This window comes from Eriocheir sinensis, unplaced genomic scaffold, assembly GCF_024679095.1.
Source record: "Eriocheir sinensis breed Jianghai 21 unplaced genomic scaffold, ASM2467909v1 Scaffold675, whole genome shotgun sequence".
Lineage (NCBI taxonomy): Eukaryota > Metazoa > Arthropoda > Malacostraca > Decapoda > Varunidae > Eriocheir > Eriocheir sinensis.
This window is the reverse complement of record NW_026112026.1, coordinates 167,961-194,268: the sequence shown is the minus strand read 5'-3', so window position 1 is coordinate 194,268 and position 26,308 is coordinate 167,961. Positions and strand designations below refer to the sequence as shown.

The 26,308-nt window shown below is 46.0% G+C and overlaps 1 protein-coding gene and 1 long non-coding RNA gene across 7 annotated transcripts in view; one reads left to right on the top strand and one right to left on the bottom strand.

Annotated features, from left to right (window-relative positions):
• LOC126993785 (uncharacterized) overlaps positions 1-23,336 on the top strand; it is a 65,660-nt gene extending 42,324 nt beyond the window's left edge. The window contains exons 1-9 of one of the 6 annotated variants that reach the window (XR_007748279.1): positions 11,011-11,057; positions 14,186-14,338; positions 16,871-16,959; positions 17,174-17,500; positions 21,064-21,208; positions 21,690-21,873; positions 22,005-22,311; positions 22,939-23,006; positions 23,202-23,336. This is a non-coding gene — a long non-coding RNA (uncharacterized LOC126993785). Of the gene's footprint in view, positions 1-11,010; positions 11,058-14,185; positions 14,339-16,870; positions 16,960-17,173; positions 17,501-20,732; positions 20,876-21,063; positions 21,874-22,004; positions 22,312-22,938; positions 23,029-23,201 lie in introns of those variants that run through there. The other 5 variants (XR_007748277.1, XR_007748280.1, XR_007748282.1 and 2 more) reach the window with 5 other exon arrangements.
• Positions 1-26,308, bottom strand: part of LOC126993784 (uncharacterized) — a 50,093-nt gene that overhangs the window by 14,352 nt on the left and 9,433 nt on the right. The gene's annotated exons all lie outside the window — the stretch shown is intronic.

Below are 26,308 nucleotides of genomic sequence, written 5' to 3'. Positions count from 1 at the left end.
AAAAGGAAGGGAAATGATCAGGGAAGAATGGACACGAAAGGAAGGGAAATGATCAGGGAAGAATGGACACGAAAGGAAGGGAAATGATCAGGGAAGAATGGACACGAAAGGAAGGGAAATGATCAGAGAAGAATGGACACAAAAGGAAGGGAAATAATCAGAGAAGAATGGACACAAAAGGAAGGGAAATGATCAGAGAAGAATGGACACGAAAGGAAGGGAAATGATCAGAGAAGTATGGACACGAAAGGAAGGGAAATGATCAGTGAAGTATGGACACGAAAGGAAGGGAAATGATCAGAGAAGAATGGACACGAAAGGAAGGGAAATGATCAGAGAAGGATGGACACGAAAGGAAGGGAAATAACCAGAGAAGAATGGACACGAAAGGAAGGGAAATGATCAGAGAAGGATGGACACGAAAGGAAGGGAAATGATCAGAGAAGAATGGACACGAAAGGAAGGGAAATAACCAGAGAAGGATGGACACGAAAGGAAGGGAAATGATCAGGGAAGAATGGACACGAAATGAAGGGAAATGATCAGAGAAGGATGGACACGAAAGGAAGGGAAATGATCAGAGAAGAATGGACACGAATGGAAGGGAAATGATCAGGGAAGAATGGACACGAAAGGAAGGGAAATGATCAGAGAAGGATAGACACGAAAGGGAAGAAAGAAGAAAAGGAATACAAAGGAAAAAAAAGAAGAACAAGGGACCAAGAACAACAACAATAACAAGATTAAATTAAAGAAGAAGAATAAAAGGTTAACAAAAGAAGGGAAAAATAGAAAATACCAAAGAGAAGAAAGAGAGAGAGAGAGCGAACGGAAGTCTGAGTCTGAGTGTATGTGATACGAAGTTATGACTCTCCCTCCTCCACCTCCTCCTCCTCCTTCTTTTCCTCCTCCTTCTTTTCCTCCTCCTCCTTCTCCTCCTGCTCCTCCTTTAATTGTATATAATGGAATAGTGAAATTTGGATATCAGTTCCGGAGACTTTACTAACACTTGTCAAGCTAATCAATTATCTCTCTCTCTCTCTCTCTCTCTCTCTCTCTCTCTCTCTCTCTCTCTCTCTCTCTCTCTCTCTCTCGCCTTTTCCGTCTTCATATAATTAATAACCCGTGTTATTCCCTTATGCTTTCGTTCAGTAAGTTTGTTGATCGTGTTTCTTTATGTTTATTTTTTTCTCTTCTCTCGTTTGTGTGTCCCATATTTTTGTGCCTCAGTGGTCAGTTTGTCTTCGTCCAGGTTGCATCAGCAGGTATCATTCTTAAACTCCCTTTCGGTTTTCCCATGACTAATTTCACGTCCCATTCCCTTTAAGTTTCGTTCGGTTAATCTGCTTCAGTGTGTATTCGTGAACTCCCTTTCGGTTCTCTTATGATTAATTTCACGTCCCAATCCCTTTAATCTTCGTTCGGTTAATCTGCTTCAGTCTCTTCGTGAACTCCCTTTCGGTTCTCTTATGATTAATTTCACGTCCCAATCCCTTTAATCTTCGTTCGGTTAATCTGCTTCAGTGTGTATTCGTGAACTCCCAGGAAGGGGTCGGGTAACCTTTCCCTGCAGGCCATACACTCAAGCGATGCGGCGCCCAGGGAACCCATATTTGATACCGTTTTCGTAGGAGTTTGGGTCATTTTCAGGGCTAGTTGAAAGACCCTGGTGATGGTTGGACCCTTCTTCTGTACCCTGAAAGTGAAAAAAAACCTCATGAAAACCCGAGTGATATCCTTTTCAACTCTTGCAAATAGTTGACATGAGAAGTGTGTGTGTGTGTGTGTGTGTGAGAGAGAGAGAGTCTGGAGACAACAAAGGCTTGCTGGTGACAGGATATCGTTTCCGCTGCTGATAACATGAGTACACGTGACACCTTTTTTTTTTTTTTTTTTTTTACAGCAAAGGAGACAGCTCAAGGGCACAAAAAAGTAAACATTAATAAAAAAAAAAGCCCGCTACTCGCTGCTCCTAAAAAGAATCCAAAGAGGTGGCCGAAAGATAAGTCAGTTTCCGGAGGAGAGGTGTCCTGATACCCTCCTCTTGAAAGAGTTCAAGTCGTAGGCAGGAGGAAATACAGATGAAGGAAGATTATTCCAGAGTTTACCAGCGTGAGGGATGAAAGAGTGAAGATGCTGGTTAACTCTTGCATAAGGGGTTTGGACAGTATAGGGATGAGCATGAGTAGAAAGTCGAGTGCAGCAGGGCCGCAGGAGGCGGGGAGGCATGCAGTTAGCAAGTTCAGAAGAGCAGTCAGCGTGGAAATATCGATAGAAGATTGAAAGAGAGGCAACATTGCGGCGGAATTTAAGAGGTAGAAGACTATCAGTATGAGGAGGAGAGCTGATGAGACGAAGAGCCTTTGCCTCCACTCTGTCCAGAAGAGCTGTGTGAGTGGAGCCCCCCCACACATGAGATGCATACTCCATACGAGGGCGGACAAGGCCCCTGTATATGGACAGCAACTGTGCAGGGGAGAAGAACTGGCGGAGACGGTACAGAACGCCCAGCCTCGAGGAAGCTGATTTAGTAAGAGATGAGATATGAAGTTTCCAGTTGAGATTTTGAGTTAAGGATAGACCGAGGATGTTTAGTGTTGAGGAAGGTGATAGCTGGGTGTTGTCAAAGAATAGGGGATAGTTGTTTGGAAGATTGTGTCGAGTGGATAGGTGCAGAAACTGTGTTTTTGAGGCGTTGAAGGACACCAGGTTCTTCTTGCCCCAATCGGAAATAATAGTAAGGTCTGAGGCTAAGCGTTCTGCAGCCTCAGCCTTGAGTCGTTAAGTTCCTGAAGGGTGGGTCTTCTATTAAAAAGAAGTTGAATAATGCAGAGTGGAATCATCGGCGTAGGAATGGATAGGACAGTTCGTTTTGGAAAGAAGATCATCAATGAACAACAGAAAAAGAGTGGGAGATAGGACAGAACCCTGTGGGACACCACTGTTAATAGATTTAGGAGAAGAACAGTGACCGTCTACCACGGCAGAAATAGAACGGTCAGAAAGGAAACTGGAGATAAAGGTACAGAGAGAAGGATAGAAACCGTAGGAGGGTAGTTTAGAAAGCAAAGATTTGTGCCAGACCCTATCAAAAGCTTTTGATATGTCCAGCGCAATAGCAAAAGTTTCACCGAAACGGCTAAGAGAGGATGACCAAGAGTCAGTTAAGAAGGCTAGGAGATCACCAGTAGAACGCCCTTGCGGAACCCATACTGGCGATCAGATAGAAGGTCAGAAGTGGAAAGGTGCTTTTGAATCTTACGGTTAAGGATTGATTCAAAAGCTTTAGATAGACAAGAAAGTAAAGCAATAGGACGGTAGTTTGAGGGATTGGAACGGTCACCCTTCTTAGGTACAGGCTGTGTGAAGGCATACTTCCAGCAAGAAGGAAAGGTAGATGTTGACAGGCAGAGGCGAAAGAGTTTGACCAGGCAGGGTGACAGCACGGAGGCACAGTTTTTAAGGACAATAGGAGGCACTCCATCAGGTCCATAAGCCTTCTGAGGATTGAGGCCAGAGAGGGCAAAGAAAACATCATTTTGAAGAATCTTTATAACAGGCATAAAGGAGTCAGAGGGGGGATGAGTAGGAGGAATATGCCCAGAATCGTCCAGAGTGGAGTTTTTAGAAAAAGTTTGAGAGAAGAGTTCAGCCTTAGAGATAGATGAGACAGCAGTGTTGCCGTCAGGACTGAGAGTGGAGGAAAGATGAAGAAGTGAAGTTGGAGGAGATGTTTTTGGCTAGATGCCAGAAGTCACGGGAAGAGTTAGAGAAAGCAAGGTTTTGACATTTTCTATTAATGAAAGAATTTTTGGTTAGTCGGAGAATAGATTTGGCACGATTTCGGGCAGAAATGTGAAGTCCATAATTAGCATTAGTTTGAAGGCTCTGGTATCTTTTGTGAGCTACCTCTCTATCATTGACAGCACGAGAACAAGCGTGATTAAACCAAGGCTTTTTAGCGTGAGGAGTAGAGAAAGAACGAGGAATGTATGCCTCCATTCCAGAGACAATCACCTCTGTGATGCGCTGAGCACACACAGAGGGGTCTCTATCCTGGAAGCAATAATCATTCCACGGGAAATCGGAAAAGTACATCCTCAGGTCGTCCCACCGAGCTGAAGCAAAATGCCAGAAGCATCGCCTCTTCGGTGGGTCCAGAGGATGTACAGGAGCGATAGGACAGGATGCAGAAATAAGATTGTGATCGGAGGAGCCCAACGGAGAGAACAGTTTGACAGAATAAGCAGAAGGGTTTGAGGTAAGGAAGAGGTCTAGAATGTTGGGCCGATCTCCAAGACGGTCAGGAATACGTGTAGGGTGCTGGACCAACTGCTCTAGGTCGTTGAGGATAGCAAAGTTGTAGGCTTGTTCACCAGGATGGTCAGTGAAAGAGGATGAAAGCCAAAGCTGGTGGTGAACATTGAAATCTCCTAGGATGGAGATTTCAGCGAAGGAGAGTGGGTCAAGATGTGCTCCACTTTAGAATTCAAATAGTCAAAGAATTTTACATAGTTGGTAGAGTTAGGTGAGAGATAAACAGCACAGATGTATTTAGTAATAGAATGACAGTGAAGTCTTAACCAGATGGTGGAAAATTCAGAAGAGTCAAGGTCGTGGGCACGAGAGCAAGTGATGTCGTTGCGCACGTAGGCGCAACATCCAGCTTTGGATTGAAATTTAGGATAGAGATAGTAGGAGGGAACAGAGTAGAGATTGCTGTCAGTAGCCTCAGAAACCTGTGTTTCGGTAAGGAAGAGAAGGTGAGGTTTAGAGGAGGAGAGATGATGTTCCACAGAATGAAAATTAGAGCGAAGACCGCGAATGTTGCAGAAATTGAGAAGAAAGAGGTTCGAGGAGTTATCAAGACACCTCTCAGGTCGGCAACCAGAAGGGAGTCCTCCTGGGGAATTTGTGGTCCCCCAGGCAGGGACTCCGAGGCATGAATTGAGCCATTTTGAATTTTGAATTTTGGAAAAAAGGTGTATATATTATGTGAATGTAGTGTGGTGTGGATAAAGAGAGGATCTGTCTTTAGAGAGCATGCTGAACTACTCTCCGGTGTTGGTGAGACAATAGGGAAACGGTTAGTGAGGACATGGGAAGGGTCTTTGGAGGGCTTCAGCTCCCTTCTCACCTCCCATATATACCTCACCGGGAGTGGCTTGCGCCCGTTCGGTAGGTGTCTTCCTACCTACTCCAGCCTACGACAAGAAGGAGAAGAAGATGAAGATGAAGAAGGTGAAGAAATAGAAGAAAGGAATAGAAAGAGCACATTAGAGGAATTAAGAGGAAGAAAGAAGAAAAATGAAAAGAAAGAGAGGAAGAGAAAAAAAAAGGAAAAAAAAAAGAAGGAAAAGGAAAAGAAAGAGGAAGAAAAAGAAGGAAAGGAAAAAAGAGGAAAGAGAAGAAGAAAGAAAAAGAAAAGAGAAAGAGGAAAACGAAAAAGAAAAAGAAAAGAAAATGATCAAAGTGAAAAAACAAATAAGACGAAAAAAAAAGAAAAAAGGAAAATAAAAATAAAAAAGAGGAAAAATAAGAGGAAAGAGAAGAAGAAGAGAGGAAGAAGAAAAAGAAGGAGAAGGAGAAGAAGAAATGAGAATAAGATAAAAAGAAAAACGAAGAGGAAGCAGAAGAAGAAAAAGAAGAAGAAGAAGAAACGAAAATAAAATAAAAAGGAAAAAGGAGAGGAAGAAGAAGAAGCAGAAGAAGATGAAGAAGAAGAAGATTAGAAGATGAAAAAGAAGAAATAAAGAAATAAATATAAAGAGGAAAGAGAAGAAGCTAAAGAAGAAGAGGAAGCTGAAACGAGTCGGCCATCAATCTCATAATCTAACCTTTGGACTCACTGAAGAAGCAAAAAAAAAAAAAAAAAAAAAAAAATCAGATCCCCAGTAGAACGCGTCGCCTTCCAGTCCCCATTACTCTTGGCGCAATCATGAACAGGTCAGGTCAATACTAGAGGTCATCAGGGCAGAAAATGAAAATCGGCATATTCAGAGAAGGGAAAAAATGCCGCTGAGATTGAAAGGGTGACTGTGTGTGTGTGTGTGTGTGTGTGTGTGTGTGTGTGTGTGTGTGTGTGTGTGTGTGTGTGTGTGTGTGTGTATGTGTGTGAAAAGATTAGTGAGGAAGTAGAAATATGAAGGAAAAAGGGAAGGGAGAGGAGGGAGAAATATTAAGGGAAGAGAAAGGAAGGAATAATATGAAGAAGGGAGAAGGAGGAAATAAATAGGGAAGAGGAGAAGAGAGAAGAGACGGAGGGAAAGGGGGAGAGCAGGAAGAGAGGAAAGGAGGAAACTAAAAGAAGAGAGAAAACAAAAAAAAATAAAAATAACGAGAAAAAAAATGAAAATGAATATACCCATTATAGAGAGAGAGAGAGAGACAAATGATAAGAGTTCTCCAATATTAGTCTCTATCTCTCTCTCTCTCTCTCTCTCTCTCTCTCTCTCTCTCCAGAATGAATGAAAATATACGCACATTCACTTACGCACGTAACAATTTAAGCATGTACACACACACACACACACACACACACACACACACACACACACACACACACACACACACTGATTATTATTATTATTATTATTATTAATATTAATATTATTATTATGATTATTATTATTATTATTATTATCATTATTATTATTATTATTATTATCATTATTATAAGTAACTCCGGCTTATCATTAACCATTCTTCCTCCAAGAGCATAACTGGGCTGCGGCTTCCATCACACAGGAAGTTGAGGCGTGAAACAGTCTCTCCTCCATTGATACTGATAGCGCCACTCGCCAGCATGGTCCCGCGACACTGTTTGTTGACTTCCCATCGTGCTCCGTGGCCACTAACGCATGATTCGTAGCGTTCATAAACATATTAGCTGGACCCACCCCTGACTTCCCATCGTGCCCCGTGGTAGCGGTCACTAACGCATGATTCGTAGCGTTCATAAACATATTAGCTGGACCCACCCCTGACTTCCCATCGTGCCCCGTGGTAGCGGTCACTAACGCATGATTCGTAGCGTTCATAAACATATTAGCTGGACCCACCCCTGACTTCCCGTCGTGCCCCGTGGTAGCGGTCACTAACGCATGATTCGTAGCGTTCATAAACATATTAGCTGGACCCACCCCTGACTTCCCATCGTGCTCCGTGGTAGCGGTCACTAACGCATGATTCGTAGCGTTCATAAACATATTAGCTGGACCCGCCCCTGACATCCTGTCGTGCCCCGTGGTAGCCCACTAACGCATGATTCGTAGCGTTCATAAACATATTAGCTGGACCCACCCCTGACTTCCCATCGTGCCCCGTGGTAGCGGTCACTAACGCATGATTCGTAGCGTTCATAAACATATTAGCTGGACCCACCCCTGACTTCCCATCGTGCCCCGTGGTAGAGGTCACTAACGCATGATTCGTAGCGTTCATAAACATATTAGCTGGACCCACCCCTGACTTCCCATCGTGCCCCGTGGTAGCGGCCACTAACGCATGATTCGTAGCGTTCATAAACATATTAGCTGGACCCACCCCTGACTTCCCATCATGCTCCGTGGTAGCGGTCACTAACGCATGATTCGTAGCGTTCATAAACATATTAGCTGGACCCACCCCTGACTTCCCATCGTGCCCCGTGGTAGCGGTCACTAACGCATGATTCGTAGCGTTCATAAACATATTAGCTGGACCCACCCCTGACTTCCCATCGTGCCCCGTGGTAGTGGTCACTAACGCATGATTCGTAGCGTTCATAAACATATTAGCTGGACCCACCCCTGACTTCCCATCGTGGTCCGTGGTAGCGGTTACTAACGCCAGTTCTTCTCCCCTGCACAGATGCTGTCCATATACAGGGGCCTTGTCCGCCCTCGTATGGAGTATGCATCTCATGTGTGGGGGGCTCCACTCACACAGCTCTTCTGGACAGAGTGGAGGCTAAGGTTCTTCGTCTCATTAGCTCTCCTCCTCATACTGATAGTCTTCTACCTTTTAAATTCCGCCGCAATGTTGCCTCTCTTTCTATCTTCTATCGATATTTCCACGCTGACTGCTCTTCTGAACTTGCTTACTGCATGCCTCCCCCCCTCCCGCGGCCCCGCTGCACTCGACTTTCTACTCATGCTCATCCCTATACTGTCCAAACCCCTTATGCAAGAGTTAACCAGCATCTTCACTCTTTCATCCCTCACGCTGGTAAACTCTGGAACAATCTTCCTTCATCTGTATTTCCTCCTGCCTACGACTTGAACTTTTTCAAGAGGAGGGTATCAGGACACCTCTCCTCCCGAAACTGACCTATCTTTCGGCCACCTCTTTGGATTATTTTTAGGAGCAGTGAGTAGCGGGCTTTTTTTTTTATTAATGTTTGCTTTTTTTGTGCCCTTGAACTGTCTCCTTTGCTGTAAAAAAAAAATTTAAAAAAATGATTCGTAGCGTTCATAAACATATTAGCTGGACCCACCCCTGACTTCCCATCATGCTCCGTGGTAGCGGTCACTAACGCATGATTCGTAGCGTTCATAAACATATTAGCTGGACCCACCCCTGACCTCCCGTCGTGCCCCGTGGTAGCGGTCACTAACGCATGATTCGTAGCGTTCATAAACATATTAGCTGGACCCACCCCTGACTTCCCGTCGTGCCCCGTGGTAGCGGCCACTAACGCATGCTTCGTAGCGTTCATAAACATATTAGCTGGACCCACCCCTGACTTCCTAGCGTGCCCCGTGGTAGCGACCACTAACGCATGATTCGTAGCGTTCATAAACATATTAGCTGGACCCACCCCTGACCTCCCATCGTGCCCCGTGGTAGTGGTCACTAACGCATGATTCGTAGCGTTCATAAACATATTAGCTGGACCCACCCCTGACTTCCCGTCGTGCCCCGTGGTAGCGGTCACTAACGCATGATTCGTAGCGTTCATAAACATATTAGCTGGACCATCCCCTGACTTCCCGTCGTGCCCCGTGGTAGCGGTCACTAACGCATGATTCGTAGCGTTCATAAACATATTAGCTGGACCCACCTGACCTCCCCTCGTGCCCCGTGGTAGCGGTCACTAACGCATGATTCGTAGCGTTCATAAACATATTAGCTGGACCCACCCCTGACTTCCCATCGTGCCCCGTGGTAGCGGCCACTAACGCATGATTCGTAGCGTTCATAAACATATTAGCTGGACCCACCCCTGACTTCCCATCGTGCTCCGTGGTAGCGGCCACTAACGCATGATTCGTAGCGTTCATAAACATATTAGCTGGACCCACCCCTGACTTCCCGTCGTGCCCCGTGGTAGCGGCCACTAACGAATGAGTCGTAGCGTTCATCAACATATTAGCTGGACCCACCCCTGACTTCCCATCGTGTTCCGTGGTAGCGGTCACTAACGTGGATCGCGTGGCTCGTATCGTTATTAAACATACTTGAACTGTAAAGGTAAGAATAATTAAGAGGCCTGACACTCATCCCGGCATACTTATCACATACAGAAAGTCCCACCCCGCGGTGTTGTAACGGGACAAGCGCGGGAAGGGCGGAACGGAGTTCGGGGGGGTTGCGACAATCTGATCAGGAGGAAAAGTGGAAAGAAAAGAGTGATGATATAAATATGAGGAAAAAATGTCCGTAATTTAAATTCAATGCAAAGAAGGACGGACGAGACGCGGGCGGGGAGGGTGTTGCGACCGTCTGAGCAGGAGGAAAAGTGGGAGGAAAAGTGATGAATTAAATATATGAGGAAAAATGTCCGTAATTTAAATTCAGTGGAAAGAGGAATCTGGATTTCATTGTAAAAAAAAAGAGAGAAGAGAGAGAGTCAATCTAAGACAAAAAAGCGATTAAAAGAAAAAAAGATCAAGTGAAATTTAAGATGAAAAAGAAGACATGAAAACCAACGCAAAATTAGAAAAAAAATGTAGGTAATAGAAGAATATTTGGAAGGGAAATCATTTGTGCTTCCTGCAAATGTCTGAGAAAGAACCTCAGAAATCTTTGCATCAGACAAAGAGGAAAGAATTAATTATATGGACCTTAGGGGGAAATATAACAAGATAAAAAGATAAATAACTCAAATTTAAAGGAAAGAGGGATTTATATGAAGGCCTAAATAAAATATGCGAAAAATAATTTCAAGAGAAAAGACTAATTCAGCACATCAACACACACACACACACACACACACACACACACACACACACACACACACACACACACACACACACACACACACACACGCACGCTCTCTCTCTCTCTCTCTCTCTCTCTCTCTCTCTCTCTCTCTCTCTCTCTCTCTCTCTCTCTCTCTCTCTCTCTCTCTCTCTCAGATTTACGCCCATAAAATATTTAATATTAACGGACATTAAATTCATGCACATGAAAATATACGCACATACACTTACGCACATAACAATTTACGCATGTGCATACACACACGCACACACACACACACACGGCCCGGTACCTCAGGGGTAGAGCGTCTGGCTCACAACCATAAGGACCGGGGTACGATTCCCCGGCCGGGTTAAGATAAGTTGGGTTTATCTTTCACGTGTAGCCCCTGTTCACCTAGCAGTGAGTAGGTACGCGACGTCAGGCAAGGAGTTGTGACCTCCTTGTCACGGTGTGTTGTGTGTGAGTGGTCTCAGTCCTACCCAAAGATCGGTACTATGAGCTCTGTGCTCTTCCGTAGGGGAACGGCTTTAGTTTGGCTGTCTCGAGAGAGACTCGCAGCAGACCAAGAGGTGAATTACACACACACACACACACACACACACACACACACACACACACACACACATACAGACTACCACCTCCATTACTACTACTACTACTACTTAACTCTCTAACTACCTAACTAATTAACTATGAACGGATAAAAAGGGGAGGAAACAAGGGAATGGAGGAAGGGGGAGGAGGAGGAAGGGAGGGAGGAAGAGGAGAAGGAAAGGAGGGAGGAAGAGGAGGAAGGGAGGGGGAGGAGGAAGAGAGAGGAAGAAGGACTGGCTATTTGCTATCTGGACGTAAAGAGAGGAGGAGGGAAGGTACGTGTGTGTGTGTGTGTGTGTGTGTGTGTGTGTGTGTGTGTGTGTGTGTGTGTTACCTGCGCTGATAGTCGTGTGAGGTAATTAAGATTTCAACACCTGTCAGTATGAAGTTAATGAACAGTGCAATGATCTTTTTAGTGGTTTGAGGTAAAATTGAATCACCTGTCAGTCTTTGTGTCATTAAGAACGTATTGGTTGCCTTAGGAGTCGTGTGAGGGAAGACGTAAGGAGTACCTGTCAGTAGTAAGTATTGGAACATTAAGGTAGGGTGTAGTTTTGTGACCCTGGTGGCAGTTTGACTCCTCTGTACCGTGAACCTAAAAGAAAAAAAAAATTTGACAAGACTTTCCTAGGAGCCATGGGCATTTCCAGGGGTAGTGTTGTGACCTCGGTGGTAGTTTGACCCCTCCTCTGTACCGTGGACCTAAAAAGATATTGACAAGGCTTTCGTAAGAGTCATGGGCATTTCCAGGGTTAGTTTTGTGACCCTTGTGGCAGTTTGACCCTTCCTCTGTACCGTGAACCGAAAAAAAAAATATTGACAAGGCTTTCGTAGGAGTCATGGGCATTTCCAGGGGTAGTTTCGTGACCCTGGTGGCAGTGTGACCCTTCCTCTGTACTTTGAGCCTAAAAAGTCACTAACGAAAACCCGATTGGGCTCTATTTTGCCCTTTGGAAATAGTTGACTTGAGGGGAAAATAGTTACACGTGGTTACCTTATTCACATGTATGGCCTGTGTTGATTAGGTGCGCGAAGCCTCAGTGCTCATCTCCGGGGTAATAATAGATAGTGGTTACCTTGTTTACGTGTATAGCCTGTGTTGATTAGGTGCGCGAGGCCTCAGTGCTCATCTCCGGGGTAATAATAGATAGTGGTTACCTTGTTTACGTGTATAGCCTGTGTTGATTAGGTGCGCGAGGCCTCAGTGCTCATCTCCGGGGTAATAATAGATAGTGGTTACCTTGTTCACGTGTATAGCCTGTGTTGATTAGGTGCGCGTGGCCTCAGTGCTCATCTCCGGGGTAATAATAGATAGTGGTTACCTTGTTCACGTGTATAGCCTGTGTTGATTAGGTGCGCGTGGCCTCAGTGCTCATCTCCGGGGTAATAATAGATAGTGGTTACCTTGTTCACGTGTATAGCCTGTGTTGATTAGGTGCGCGAGGCCTCAGTGCTCATCTCCGGGGTAATAATAGATAGTGGTTACCTTGTTCACGTGTATAGCCTGTGTTGATTAGGGGGAGTAGTCTAGAGGTGCGCGCGGCCTCAGTGCTCATCTCCGGGGTGAAAACTGATGCAGTGATAACTAGTGATGGGCGATAATTTTTCTTCAGTAATCGATTATTTCCATTACTATTGTGGCCAGTAACGGATTAGCATAGCTGGGCACGATAACAGAAAACCTTATTCCCGATAACCGATAGCTGATAATGAAAAGCCTTAACGGCGATAACCGATATTCGTTAACTAGAGACACAAATATAGGCGATAACCGATAACCGATAACCGATATAAATCCACAATTCCGACACTAGCTAGCGATAAGTTCGATAGGCGAAAACGATACTATATTGATATTTCAGATCGAACATTGATGAACTCAAATTTTCATTATCTGTATTTTAGGAAACTTACAAATCCTTAAAACCACACGTTGACACGTACATATGGACGGTAATACTAGAAATGCCTGAACCGGTGTTGTGTTATTTGGCGTCTCCACCGTCAAAAATTGTTTACAAACACTGGTCTCTCGTGAACGGTGCATGCTCAGACCAGCAAGCGTAGACCTGTGCAGTCTCACAAAGCTTTTAAACCGTAATTAAGAGTTGCTGGAAGGCTGAATCAGACATAAAGTACCACTACCACCATCCTCGCTGTTTCTAGAACGACACTCTGTACGAGTTGTATTTATATGTACAGAGTGTCGTTCTAGAAACAGCTTGTATGTTTGATTCAGCTTTCCAGCAACTGTGTTAAAAAGCATTGTGAGACTGTACAGATCTACATAATGGTCTGATCATGCGCAGTTCACGAAGACCAATGTTTGTAAACAAAAGCGCCAACTTTGACGGTGAGACACCAAATAACACAACACCTACCTTCAGTGTCATGGCATGGTCACAAACGAATATGGAATATCAAATTTGAGGCAGTGAATAATCATTTTTGGGGCAAAGTTAAATGATTTTCTCTATGATATATTGATTTTGAGTATCATAAAAAATAACCTAGTGTTTTAATTTTCATGATCTAAGTATGAAATCTCATCACCGAAGCTATTTCATACCCCGAAGTTTTTTCATACAACACCGGGCCACGCATGCGCAGTAGGGAGACAACGTTTTTTTTTCTGAAAGGCGGAAAAAAAAGTAGCGATTATCGCTAGTTTGGTTACAAAAGTAACGAAGATACCGATATATATTTAAATAAGTAGCGGATGATCGATAATCCGATTTTGTTATCAGCGATAAAGTATCGCGATAACTTATCGCGATAACGCCCAGCTATGCGGATTAGTAACCGATGACTCTTTGATTACTCTCACCTTAGAATAGATTATACAGTGATTTATTGGTAGTGTATCAGGTATTGTGTTGTGGTTTATGCCTCTCTCTCTCTCTCTCTCTCTCTCTCTCTCTCTCTCTCTCTCTCTCTCTCTCTCTCTCTCTCTCTCTCTCTCTCTCTCTCTCTCTCTCTCTCTCTCTCATCAATGCTTTACTCTTTCCTTATTATATCTTTGCTTTCATCTATCGTATGTATTTCTTTTTTACTCTATTTCCATTATTGTCCTCCTTTCTCTCTCCATGTTATTACTATTCCTCAACTTTGTACTTACCTTCTTCCTCCTCCTTCACCTCTTCCTCTCTCCTTTCCAAGCTCTCCCTCACGTCAGTTCAGATCTATGGCAGCTTCTAAACTGTTTTTCACCTTTCTCATCTGTCCATCTGACTCATCCTCTCCTGTCCTCTCCTCGTTGTCTGGTGGAGAATTTGAGACCTGTGTTTTTCATCTGTATTCCAAGCTCTCCCTCACCAAGCAATGCCACTTCAGACCAAGACGTAGTTATTCAGACATGTGGCAGCTTCCAAGTTCCTCCTCCTTACCGGTTGTCTTTCCTCAGATATCTCCTGCATGGTCAGGCAGTGCCAACTCCAGCTGTACGGGCATGTGGCACGCTGCCCACCCTGCTCACCGGGCTGTTTCAGAGTGGAGGAGGCTGAGGGAATGCCCACGAAGCTCACAGATTCCGCGTCTCCATGGACCCTGCCGCAAGGTATTTAAGCTGGGAAGGGGCCTGCAGGAAGGCCTGCTGGGAGGGACTGCCAGGGGGGGGGGGGGGGTTCCACATTCTCAAACATTTGGGGCTCCCATTCCCACTGACAAAAGGCTTTCGTAGAGGTTGTGTTTGTATTGCCATGGGCAGCTTTATGAGCCCAGTGATAGTTTGACAAGGCTTCTGCTCCATGAACGTGAAGACCCGACGGATCTCCTTTGTGGCCTTCAGAAATGGTTGCTGTGGGCCAAAAGCGTCTGAGAACACCCGGCAAACAACATCACGTTGCTGCAGCGTTGTCAGAACGTTATGAATGGTTCCAGTACGTTGTTTGGGACTCTGTGAAGCGTTGTGGGAGCAGATTTTTGTCCACTCCCAGAGAGGTTGTGGAGCAATGTACCTGTGACCTTAGCAGGACCTTCTTGCTGCCTCATTGCAGTGTGTGTGCTACCTTTTCAGGACATTCCCATACCTTTTCAGGGCCCTGTTATTGCCTGTTCAGGCTATTGCAAACACCAGATTAGGAAGTGTAACCTTTATTCAATGAATTTTTCTGAATATTTTTTTATCAAAATATGATCAATTTTTTAAAGCAGAAATGAAAGAAATGCACATGTTGCAACACAAGCTCTGTGTGGCACCACCGTGTGTGGGCGAAGCTCTGGCTGTTGTGGGTGGCAACAGCTGGGGGACTTTGGTTGAGGTGACCGCCATGCTTGGTAGACACGGAGCAGGAGGAGAGCCAGCTACAGGAGGCTGGAGGCGGGGCGCGTGGCCTCGTGATTTGTGTCATCGGTCATCAGGCGATTCCTCACGCAGACTCAGACTGTAAATACATGTACACTTGTGCAGGTCTGTACTGAAACCAAGGAGAGAGAGAGAGAGAGATGAGCAAGGAAAGCACAATACCAGTGGGAAAAGGAATAAGGTAGCCGGGGTAGGAAAAGTGACTTCCTTTCTTATGGTGTTCCCATTGGCCAAGCCGCACCCACCCAAAGCCAAACCCATGCGTTCTGAGAAGGGGGGTGAGGAGCCCCTCTTGCCATCAAGCCCGAGAAGAGTCAAAAGACTATACCTACTGACCCCAACGGCCACTTGAAATTTCATGGGCGGGTATTGGGGATTGGAACCCCTGCATAAGGTTCATCTTCCCAATGCTACACGCTTGCTGTAACTATAATCAATCAATCAGTGGGGGCATACGCCGGGGGGCACGTCGCCGCGCCCACCTTATGACGCCAAGCCCAGGTCCCCTGGCGAGTCTCCGTGCAGGCCCCCTCCCTATCCACTCGACACAATCTTCCAATCTTGGGTAGGCGGTGGCCGAAGTGATAGCGTACTGGACCCACATTCGCCGCGTGATGGACGACGCGGGTTCGAATCCTCACGCTACCACTCGGATTTTTCAGTCACCGCCGAGTGGCTTAAAACTACCCACATGCTGTCCTGAAGACCACCCATCAACCCGGACTCTAGAGGAAGCCGTCCAAGCGAATCAAGAACGAGTTCCGGGGGGCAGCATGAGCCAATGCAAGATGCCGCCACTATAAACACTCGCCTGCGCCAGAACGGGCTGGGCCGACCATCAGGCCCCACCTGGAAGAAGCCTTGGGCCGACCATCAGGCCCCACCGGGAAGATGCCTACCGGCGCAATAGGCAACAACGTAAAAAAAAAAAAAAAAAAAAAAAAAAAAAATATCCCCTATTCTTCAACAACACTCAGCTGTCACCTTCTTCAACATTAAATATCTTCGGTCTATCCTTAACTCAAAATCTTAACTGGAAACTTCACATCTTCTCTCTCACTAAATCAGCTTCCTCGAGGTTGGGCGTTCTGTATCGTCTCCGCCAGTTCTTCTCCCCCGCACAGTTGCTATCCATATACAAGGGCATTCTCCGCCCTCGTATGGAGTATGCATCTCACATGTGGGGGGGCTCCACTCCAACAGCTTTTCTGGAGTTGAGTCAAAGGCTCTTCGTCTCATCAGCTCTCCTCCTCTTACTGATAGTCTTCTACCTCTTAAATTCCGCCGCAATGTTGCCTCTCTTTCTATCTTCTATCAATATTTTCATGCTGACTGCTCCTCTGAACTTGCTAACTGCATGCCCCCCCCCCTCTCCCGCGGCCTTGCCACACACGACTTTCTACTCAAGCTCATCCCTACACTGTCCAAACCCCTTATGCAAGAGTTAACCAGCATCTTCATTCTTTCATTCCTAATGCTGGTAAACTCTGGAACAATCTTCCTTCATCTGTATTTCCTCCTGCCTACGACTTGAACTCTTTCAAGAGGAGGGTATCAGGACACCTCTCCTCCTGAAGTTGATTTCTCTTCCAGCCACTCCTCTCCAATCTTTTAGGGGCAGTTAGTTGCGTGTTTTAGTTGGTTTTTTTTTTAAGCCTTTGATCTGTCTCCTTTGCTGTAAAAAAAAAAAAATGGGTACCTCCTGGAAAGATCTATTGACTTGCTCAAGCCACGAACTCCGTGGGCGTCCCCTTGGCCTCCTCCACTCAAGATTGTTTCTTACAGAGACAACCCGATGAGCAGGATCAGCTTCAGGGTAACGTGCCACGTGCCCATATAGCCGGAGTTGGCATTGACGGACTATAGCTATGCAGGTAAGGTAATATATGTCAAATCAGTCTCGCGGAGTAGTTGCCGGTTTGACACAAAGTCATTCCAGCGATATCCCGTGATTCTGCGTAGACACTTATTACCAAAGGCATCAAGCTGCATGTCAATGTACACATTTATTGTCGATGTCTCACAACCATAGAGTAAGACAGGGAGCACAAGGGACTTGAAGGTCCGGATCTTTGTCCTTCTGCACAGGTACCGACAACGCCATATACTCGTGCTGAGCGAGTCCATAACACCGTGGGCCAGACCAATCCGCCGTTAGACTTCCTGGCGAGACTCACCGTTGTTACAAACTACGCTACCAAGATACGTGAAACTTTCTGAGATCTCAACGTCCTCGCCACACGCATGAACAGACTGTACTGTGTCATCCAGCAAGCTTCCAAACACTTGTACCTTGGTCTTGGCCCAGGAGACCTGAAGTCCCATGGGCTTTGCCTCCTCGTGCAGTGCCTCGAGAGCCACCACCAAAACCTCCAGCGACTCCGCCAGGATTACTGCATCATCAACAAAAACAAGGTCAGTGACCCTGGTATTGCCAATGTATAAGCCACCCCCCCGCATAAGATCCCAGACTGCAAACGCCTTCTTGAGATGGACATAAGCTGCAAGCATCCCCTGTCCAAACTCACGTTGGTGCTCCACCAGTACGCTAGGATACGGCCAGTTGTTGACTTAGCAGGCGTGAACCCAGACTGTTCAGGTCTCTGCAGCTTCAGCAGCTGGCTGCGAATGCATCAGCAATAGGTGGGCAAGCCCCTTGCCTGGCACACTGAGCGGTGTAATACCACGGTAGTTGTTGCAGTCCACCAACAGTGGCCACAGTAACTCCCTACATATTCATTATTCAAAGAAACAAAAAAACAAGTCAGTGCAACATGGTCTGGAGCAAGGGAAGGATAAATGGCAAACTGCATTTATGCTGAGCAAATTTAGCCCCAAAAAGTTACAAATATGGAAGTGTACATGTTTATGGCTGCTTTTAATTGATATTATATGCAGCACACCATGGATTGTTCCCCTCACCCCATACTTTTTTGTGTGTGTTGTACCATTTGTTGTTGTTGACTCTAAGAGAATGACTTGCTAGGAATTATAATAGATGTCAGGGCCAACAGAACCAGGGTGTGAGGTGAAATTATAAGTTTTTTTTATAACCTTTACCGGGCGGGATGGAGCACACTTAACACCAGACAGAGAACCAGGTGGAGAGGTGGAGTTATAACCTTTGTTGGGGCAGGATGGAGCACACTAACACCAGACAGAGAACCATTTGGAGAGGTGGAATTATAACCTTTGTCGGGGCAGGATGGAGCACACTAACACCAGACAGAGAACCAGGTGGAGAAGTGGAATTATAACTTTTGTCGGGGCAGGATGGAGCACACTAACACCAGACAGAGAACCAGGTGGAGAGGTGGAATTATAACCTTTGCCAGGGCGGGATGGAGCACACTAACACCAGACAGAGAGCTAGGCGGAGAGGTGGAATCAGAGCATTCGCCTGAACAAGGAGGAATATACTAACATGACAGGAGAGTTAGAGCATCCTAGGAAAGGCCATAATCCTGTAGTGGACTGTTGATGGTTAACCTGTCCTCTGCAATTGTCAGGGATTTGTCCTTCTCTGGTAGCCTGGTAATATATAGTCCCAGGTCTTTCTCTGCCTCTGTGGTGGATAGTGGACTGTTTCCCATGTGGTATTGGTGTGCTGGATATCCCTTCACTGGTAGCCTGGTAACATATACTCCCAGGTCTTTCTCTGCCTCTGTGGTGGATAGTGGAGTGTTTCCCATGTGGTATTGGTGTGCTGGATATCCCTTCACTGATAGTCTGGTAACATATACTCCCAGGTGTTTCTCTGGCTCTGTGGTGGATAGTGGAGTGTTTCCCATGTGGTATTGGTGTGCTGGATATCCCTTCACTGGTAGCCTGGTAACATATACTCCCAGGTCTTTCTCTGCCTCTGTGGTGGATAGTGGACTGTTTCCCATGTGGTATTGGTGTGCTGGATATCCCTTCACTGGTAGCCTGGTAACATATACTCCCAGGTCTTTCTCTGCCTCTATGGTGGATAGTGGAGTGTTTCCCATGTGGTATTGGTGTGCTGGGTATCCCTTCACTGATAGTCTGGTAACATATACTCCCAGGTGTTTCTCTGGCTCTGTGGTGGATAGTGGAGTGTTTCCCATGTGGTATTGGTGTGCTGGATATCCCTTCACTGGTAGCCTGGTAACATATAGTCCCAGGTTTCCTCTGCCTCTTTGGTGGATAGTGGAGTGTTTCCCATGTGGTATTGGTGTGCTGGATATCCCTTCATTAGTAGCCTGGTAACATATACTCCCAGGTCTTTCTCTGCCTCTGTGGTGGATAGTGGAGTGTTTCCCATGTGGTATTGGTGTGCTGGATATCCCTGCACTGGTAGCCTGGTAACATATACTCCCAGGTCTTTCTCTGCCTCTGTGGTGGATAGTGGAGTGTTTCCCATGTGGTATTAGTGTGCTGGATATCCTTTCACTGGTAGCCTGGTAACATATACTCCCAGGTCTTTCTCTGCCTCTGTGGTGGATAGTGGAGTGTTTCCCATGTGGTATTAGTGTGCTGGATATCCCTTCACTGATAGTCTGGTAACATATACTCCCAGGTGTTTCTTTGGCTCTGTGGTGGATAGTGGAGTGTTTCCCATGTGGTATTGGTGTGCTGGATATCCCTTCGCTGGTAGCCTGGTAAAATATACTCCCAGGTCTTTCTCTGCCTCTGTGGTGGATAGTGGACTGTTTCCCATGTGGTATTGGTGTGCTGGATATCCCTGCACTGGTAGCCTGGCAACATATACTCCCAGGTCTTTCTCTGCCTCTGTGGTGGATAGTGGAGTGTTTCCCATGTGGTATTAGTGTGCTGGATATCCCTTCACTGGTAGCCTGGTAACATATACTCCCAGGTCTTTCTCTGCCTCTGTGGTGGATAGTGGAGTGTTTCCCATGTGGTATTAGTGTGCTGGATATCCCTTCACTGATAGTCTGGTAACATATACTCCCAGGTGTTTCTTTGGCTCTGTGGTGGATAGTGGAGTGTTTCCCATGTGGTATTGGTGTGCTGGATATCCCTTCGCTGGTAGCCTGGTAACATATACTCCCAGGTCTTTCTCTGCCTCTGTGGTGGATAGTGGACTGTTTCCCATGTGGTATTGGTGTGCTGGATATCCCTTCACTGGTAGCCTGATAACATACACTCCCAGGTCTTTCTCTGCCTCTGTGGTGGATAGTGGAGTGTTTCCCATGTGGTATTGGTATGCTGGATATCCCTTCACTGGTAGCCTGGTAACATACACTCCCAAGGCTTTCTCTGCCTCTGTGGTGGATAGTGGAGTGTTTGCCATGTGGTATTGGTATGCTGAATATCCCCTCCAAAGGTGCAGTACTTAACATTTTATTCATTTAATTATAGCAGACACTTTGTTCCATTCCTGTAGCTTGGTGAGGTCAAGAGTTAAACATAGTAATGTAATGGCATTTTCTTGCATGGAATGTGCATTAGTGTGTGACCCTGATGTGAAATTTGTCATTTGAGAGGAATGAAAGGTTGTCATGTTTGGTTGTTGTTCAGCAGTACAGTGATCAGCAGGATCCTCCAGCAGACCAAGCACTGGGGTTTGGGGTGTATTTTTTCTTTTTTCCAATTCTTTGCCGATCGTAGGGCTTGATCAGTAGTTATTTAGCAAGACTGAATTAGTTTCCATTCTTGTTTCCAGTATATTCATGGACACATAAAGCGGTGAAGCTTGTGGTTGTTGAAGCATTCTCTGCCGAACTGAAGGGCTTGCTCAACAGTTATTTAGCAAGACTGAATTAGTTTCCATTCTTGTTTCCAGTATATTCAAGGACACATAAAGAGGTAAGCTTGTGGTTGTTGAAGCATTCTCTGCCGAACTGAAGGGCTTGCTCAACAGTTATTTAGCAAGACTGAATTAGTTTCCATTCTTGTTTCCAGTATATTCATGGAAACATAAAGAGGTAAGCTTGTGGTTGTTGCAGCATATTTTTCTTCTTTCTACAAACACTGTTTTCGACTTTCTTCTGCAGAGACTTCCAGCGCTGGGCCCGGCCGCTGCAAGCCTTGTTGGGTCAGCATGTGGGAAGTCACCGAGATGGAGCTTGAGCCGGTCGGCCTCAACCATGAGAGTGCGCATGGATCTGTAGCGGCAGCCTGGTGTAATTATGTACATCGGTGAGTTTGTTATAATATAGGTGATGATTTGGTATATGTGTATGATGTAGTAACCCACGACCCGATGAAATGTGGAGGATGAGATAGGCGTGTGTGTAATAGAAGTCGGAAGAAAAAGAGAACGTGGTGAGTTAAAGGGCAGACTGAAGAAATGAAGGTGAAGAAAACGGGAAGATTTAGAGGGTCACTACAGATCCATTGTCATGTTCCGTTGATAACCTCTTGATTGATTCATGTTTGGTTGACGTCTCACTATGATATTGCAGTAAATATTTAGTTGTATCATTTTACATCATTGTGCATGACATGGATATCCACAAAGTGTTCCTAATGTATGATGATTGAATGTTTTGACAAGAATATGAAAATTCACTCTTAGTTAGTGAGCAAACTAAGAAACTGTGTATTTGAGGTATTTGTTTCCATGTTATTATATTTTTATTCTGATTATTTCCTTATTCTCGGGCTGTGTGAGCGACAGGCTGGCCGTGAGCCTTGCCAGGGAGTGCTGGGCGGCCTGGTGCCCCGGCTGAAGGCAAGCGGCCTCTCTGAGACACCCAAAGACTGGCTGACAGAAGGTCTTATGGTGGTACTGGTGTCTGAAGGCTGTGCAGTGGTGCAGGCACAGGCTCAGAGTGCCCAGGTGGAGCAAGGCTCTGATGCTGGTGAGTGTTGCTGCTGACAGATTACTGATAAGGGAACAGGCAGGGAATATAAACAAAACAGACATGGTACTTGTAAGTGTGGCCAGTAGTGCCTCTTCTGCATCTTCTTATTTTCTATAAATGTTTCCAAGGTTGCCGCCTGTCTGGGAGCAGACTCACAGAGGCCGGCGCCCTCAGCAGTGACGAGGAGTCTCCCTGAAAGCTCTCCCTCAAGGCACAGCAGCAGGCCACCGTCGCCCTTGTCATCGGGAGCACCGAGAGTATCCCGAGGAACACTTCAATGTCCAAGTGAGAAGCGGGGGCTTCGTGGTGCAGTGGTTAGCACGCTCGGCTCACAACCGAGAGAGCCCAGGTTCGATTCCCAGGCGGAGTGGAAAAATTTGGGCGGCTTTTCCGATACCCGACGCCCCTGTCCACCCAGCAGTGAATGGGTACCAGGTATTAATCGGGGGTTGTGTCCCAGCCATCTCCTGGAATCTGTTCCCTTCTCCTATAATTCTTTCCCCTTCTGTCTCTCTCCGGCATATGACCACAGATGTTGCGCCCACTAAACCAAACTTTCCAACTTATCCAGGTGAGAAGCCTTGAGCTTTTTTGGAAATTATCCTTGGGAAAACTTATAATATAAAGCATCTTTAACCTGTCTGCTGCGATGGGCACGGATTTGGCTTTCACTGGTACCATGAAAACATGTACTCCCAGGTCTCTCTCTGCTTCTGTGGTGGATAGTGGAGTGTTTCCCATGTGGTATTGGTGTGCTGGATACCCCCTCCCAAGGTGCAGGACTTTACATTTTTCTTCATTGAATTGTAGCAGCCACTTTTTGTTCCATTCCTGTGGCTTGGTGAGGTCTTCTGGTAGGAAATTTGCAGTCAAGGGGTTAAAGATGCATATTTTTCATCAAAACTACTATTGAAAATCCTCTTGCATTCTCGAATAGGCAAAAGCAGCTCAGGATTTTCTCCAACAGACTCTTTGTAAGTTCCAATCCTTGTTAGTGAGAGGCAACACTTTGGCAGGAGGTGAAGCTTGGGCTGATGATGATGATGATGATGACTGTTGCAGGTGTGAGGATGTCAAGCCACCACAAGCCAGGAGGGAAGTGGCTGCTAGGGCCAAGACAGCAGGTGGAGGTGAAACAAAACCCTTAACCCGGTAGCAGCGACAGGCCAAATTTGTGCCTTTACCGTGTTGCAGCGACGGGCCAAATTTGTGATTTGATATAAACCCCCTAAATTGGTTGATTCATAAACTGATCACAATTGTTTTTATATATATTATTAAATGGTTTGTGTGAGGGGTGTTTTTTTCTCTTTTTTCTCGCTTAGAGGGACCATTAAGAAACATGATCCCGCTGCTACCACCACCGGGTTCAGCCTCACCTCTTCACCCCTGGATGAAGGAGATGTTTCTTGGCGGCCAAACTCAGGAGACTCACCAGAAAAGACCATTCACCCGTGCCTTATATTGTTGGTGAGAGAGCAGCCTGGACCAAGAATCAAGAACTGGAATGAAGAACCAATTAATTAAGGCTCTGAGACTGGTTAGTGTTGCTGCTGACAGATTACTGATGCAGGGAACATAAACAAAACAGACTATTCCAAGGGTGTCAGCCTATCAACGTTGTGATGGTGTCTTGTTGTCAAAGTCATAATACCGCATAGTATCATCATGGACTAGACTTTTGATGCTTTGATAACTTCTGAAATTTTTTAATTTTTTGTATTTTTTGATGACTTTTGACAATTTGATGCTTTGATAACATCTGGATTTATTGATGTATTGATGACTTCTCACTTTTGATGCACTGAAATGATAGGAAACTGTTGACACACTGATGGGATAAGGGTAAAAGCTGTTTTGACAAAATGAAAACATCTGGAAAATTTGATGGATTGATAGTTTTTTGCTGATTTGATGAAATGACAGGACCAGTTTTTGACACTGATGCTCCCCCCTGGACCATCTCCCAAGAGGTATGTTTAACCCGGTAGCAGCGATGGGCCAAATTTGAGGCTGTACCGTTTAGCAGCGCCGGGCCAAATTTGAGGCTGTACCGTTTAGCAGCGCCGGGCCAAATTTGTGGCTGTACCGTTTAGCAGCGCCGGGCCAAATTTGTGGCTGTACCGTTTAGCAGCACCGGGCCAAATTTGTGGCTGTACCGTTTAGCAGCGCCGGGCCAAATTTGTGCCACGATATAAACCCCCAAAAATAGATGATACATAATCTGATCACAAATGCTTTGATATATATTATGAAATGGTTTGTGTGAGGGGTGATTTTTTCTCATTTTTCTCGCTTAGAGGGACCATTAAGAAACATGATCCCGCTGCTACCACCACCACCGGGTTAACAGTGAGTCATGTACACAAGCAGCACTACACTCACCAGGAGACATTTTACTTAAAACTGGCTACAGAATACTGCTGCTGCTGGCCAGAATGGAGATCAGGCTTCAGCAGGCTTCCAGCAAGGTGCTCTCTTTACTTCTTTGTGTGATTTTGAAAACACTTCTGCAGCCGAGGGGAATGTGTAATGCAAAATTTAGTTAAGTACAGGAAAATGTAAATTAGGAAGAAAAGTAGTGTTAAGTATTATAAGTAGATATAAGTGTCACCAGGACTGTTGCTGGGTGGAGTTTATATCTACTTATAATACTAACTACTTTTCCTCCCTAATTTACATTTTCCAACTTAAACAACAAACTCAAGAGAAGCGTGATATCTATGCAAACCTTCCTGCAGGGGTGAGCTGAAAGGTGAAAATGTAGTTTGCACGACTCCTTGGAGAAGAGACACACCATTAGTAGTTTGTCTGGTGAGGAAAGCTTCACCAGTCATGCTGCTTGTACAGGGAAGAAGATTTCAGTGTTGTCCTCTAGGCCTCTTTGCAAAGCGTATTCTGGATCAAGCAGCAGACCCAAGAAAGTCCACTTGAAGCCACTTGATTATATGAATGACTTTGTTAGATATGCAGAAATTAAAGCAGCAGTGGCTGCAGGTCTCTGTGATGAATTTAAAGTACCAGGACCTGATGCCACAAAGAACTTAATGGAAGAGTTGGACCATGAAGAAGAAGACCTCCCAGAGGAAAGTCACCCTTGGGAAGTTACCGTCAACAGTGATACAGTATGTGAGCCTTTATTTACATCCTTCCTGGTGATTGACGAGGGCTTTGAGACTGAGCAGTGCTCCTCCAGCCTAGCCCTTGTCAGGCAGGACACTCCCCCTGAGGCACCCAACATTACCAAGCTGTACCAAGTGTTCATGGCTGGCGAGCACAGTGTCTCAGAGGAAGAGGTCGTCAAAAACAAACACGTGGTGTCCACAGCTCTTAATGATCAAATTGTCAGTGCACTCCTCAAGAGGGGAATGAAAGCCATTGGTCTCCAGGCCCACACCTGGCCAGTCATTGCCAAGGGGCGCTCGGCTGTCGTTGTTGGTGAGGAGTCTTGTGGGAAGACAATGGGCTGTGTTGTGCCTCTGTTGTCCACCATTCTGGATATACGGAAGCTCATCAGTGAGCGACTCAGCCCAGGGATTGGCCCAGTGATGGCGGTGGTGTGCAGTGGTTGGCAGTGGCATGTGTGTGGCAGAGTATGTGGTCACCCTCCTGCCAACCAGTGCACCCTTCAAGATCATGACAGCTTGAGGAGGCTGTGGACACGAGGAGGAGGTCAGCACAGGCAGGCAACTCTGCAGTGGTTGTGACGTCTTGGTCACCACAGCACCCTGCCTCCTGCGCTTGTTGACGGGCAGCCCGCAGGGGGCAGCTACCACCCTGAAGAGGTATCCTATCTCAGGGCCGGCGGTGTTCACAGTGTCCCACCACCCTTTTAAGTCTGAGATTTTACCAGCACCTGAGAGGTCATCCACATAAGCCACCTGTTTCACCCGTGTTTCTGCGAACGCGATTTCATTTTGGAGGACTGATAGGCCCAGGGCGTACATAGCCATGGCTATTGGGTCACCTTGTGTTGTTCCCTCAGATGATTTTAACACTTTCACTTTTCCACTGTGGCTATTTATGTATAAGTCGGTCGGGTATGTATAGGTATTTTCGACATACATAGCTAAGCTAGGGCACTTGGTTTTAATGTTGTGTATCATAGTCTTTCTATTTATTGTGTTGAAGGCATTTCTGGCGTCAACAAGAAGCACTGCTTCGCACTCCACGTGGTCGAATATCTCCCGCATGGCATGGACTGCTGCTTCTCCTCCTGCCTGCTGCTCCGCACAAACTTGGAGGCTCCCTGCTGCCATTCTCACATCTTCTTTGACGACAGCCATGATGCATTTGCCTACGATGCGCCGCAGGACTTCTCCGACTCTATAGGCCTGCATCCCGGCCTCTTGTCCAGGGGAATGAGGCGGCATGCCCTCAGGGCGTCCACATAGTGGCAGCTGGAGGAGGCGAGTTTTCTTGCCAGTGCTGC